The sequence below is a fragment of the Saccostrea cucullata genome, unplaced genomic scaffold, assembly GCF_032062105.1.
Source record: "Saccostrea cucullata isolate Sc308-1 unplaced genomic scaffold, CSIRO_AGI_Scuc_v1 ctg60, whole genome shotgun sequence".
NCBI lineage: Eukaryota > Metazoa > Mollusca > Bivalvia > Ostreida > Ostreidae > Saccostrea > Saccostrea cuccullata.
Genome location: NW_026931414.1, coordinates 407,853 through 410,418, shown reverse-complemented (window position 1 = coordinate 410,418; position 2,566 = coordinate 407,853).

Below are 2,566 nucleotides of genomic sequence, written 5' to 3'. Positions count from 1 at the left end.
TGGTATCTTCTATTTTTAGCACATTTGACATACTTTTTGCTTGCATTTATACAGGAAATGCTATATTTTATGAATTCATGTAAATACCTTTAAAATCTTTTCATGTAATAACTGTATTTAACTTGATTATTTATGAGTCAAATAGGTGCCTGAACTTTTCATAATTGCACACGATTGCAGGAGCCATGAGGTTGTTTACCTCCCGCCGACATCTTATTTGTATTAGCCACGCTTTCGTATTTGAGCAAGTTGTATTTTGTTATGCAATTCGATGTTACTAGTATATTTGCTTGTGAATATCCACAAAATTAATGTTTGAATATGTTTTACCAAGATTTATCAAGGGTTTTCACGTTAAACGGGATTTAATGGCAGTTACACATTTTTACTTTGACAGAGCTATTTGAATATCGTCTGCTGTTCGATTGCGGTTTTCTATCATGAAATACGGGTTTAATTCACATGAAATGATGAAAACATCTCTCGGATCCATACCATATTACTCTTATTGTTATTGTGTAATTTAATTCCATTTTTTGTAGTTATAATTCTCGTTGTACGGCAGCCTTGTTTGACGTTGTTTGACAGTTTGACAGATCTCTGTTTGTACGGCGCCGTACAGCGCTGTGATTGGTCGCGTGTCACCGTACAGCTTTTTCATTCGTTAATTTATGTCACATGACTACTTCCGAAGGTTATAAATATAGGTGCTTCGCAGTTTATTTTCAGATAAGTTGCATCAGCAGCACAAAGGAGTTTAAGCTAAATACTAGGTGAGACAACTGAAATTATCTCCCAACACACTGGACACCTGATGTTAGAATTTTTAGAGCTTTTTTATTCCAAATCAACTTTATTATCCCCTTTTTACCCTTGAAAGTACGGTTGACACTACTGACTTAAGCAAATATTAATTATCCATATGTATCCAATATAGATGTTTGTTTACCTACTGTCATTTCCTGTTTGATGATCAATTAATAAACCAATTATTAAACTGATACCAAGCCTTGTCCTTACTGAGAAATATGAAGCAAGAAATAAGGAGTGACCTTGAAAAGTGTTGTGTAATTACTTTGTATAGCCCCCATTCCAGCATGGCCATCCGTGGGGAGCTTACAATTTTTGGTGTCAGAAGTGGGATGCCTATTTTTCTAAAGGCATCAGTGAAACAAACCCATTCCCTGCCCAATAACCGCTCAGTTGTCCAGTGTGTTGGTATGAGTTATGTCCAAGACACGATGTAGTTACGATATCGACACATTACTTTTTTATAGTTTTCTATTTTATTTCTTTATTCTACTGTGTTTATTACAATACCTCCTGTTTTAGGACTATTTCCATACTGTTCAATATTTTCGATATCGTGCCGATATCGAATTATGGTTGTTCCAAGAATTGTGGTTTCAATCCTTAATATCGTGTTTCTAACAACTGTTACTTTAAACTTTAAAAATCTTTCCCTGAAGTGTCGATGTCGTCGATATCGACGATATCGCTTCGATATCGAATCATGTTTGCTCAGCCCATGGTAAATACCTTCCCTGTTACTTTGAATGTGTTTATATTTAATTACTTTACTTTTACAAAGATTTTACCTGCCTTCGATATCGTCGATATCGACGATATCGTATCGATATCGAATCATGATTGTTAAAAGCATATAAGTTTACCAACCTTCACCCTAAATACAAAAACTTTATTTTTACAACACTTCTGTGTTTAATAAGTTTACTTTACTCTCGATATCGTCGATATCGACGATATCGTATCGATATCGAATCATCATTGTTAAAACATTTTCAAGAATTGTCACCCTAACCCAACATCTTACTCTAAATCTAATCTTAAACAATAACAACCCTTATGCATTCTTAATCATAATTTATTTTCATATTCATGCCAATAATGGATCCATTTTGACTTCACTTGTGACTTTGTAAAATTATGTTATACCTCACTGTGAAAATAAATAGTGCAAATAGGATCGATATCGATACGATATCGTCATGATATTGTCGATATCGACGACATCGACACAATAGAGAGTCTCAAATATGGCACCAAATATTTCCAATTAATAGTGCTGAATACGATCGATATCGATACGATATCGACATAATATTGTCGATATCGTCGATATCGACATCAAATTCGTTCTTGGACATGTATGGTTGGTATAACTTGTACATAATGTAAATAATGTGTTTGTTAACTTATAATTTGTGTTTTTGCATTTTAATTAATACTAGTAAGATGGCAAAGGCTCAATCCCAAGACCGTGAAGTGCAATTTCGTGTTGATGTTGATGAGTTAGGCCAAGGTGATCAGTTCTTTGACTCTCCCTCCTCCCCTAAACGTCCAGAGAGACCTAGCCTTACCCCACGTCCCAATGCAATTAATAAATTTATTTTTTTATGATTTAATTGTGTCAACATTTATTGGGAATATTATCTGGGTGGATTTTATTATGCATTAATAACTACACTACGACATTTCAGTCCTTTGATTATTTACTTACCATGGTATCTTCTATTTTTAGCACATTTGACATACTTTTTGCTTG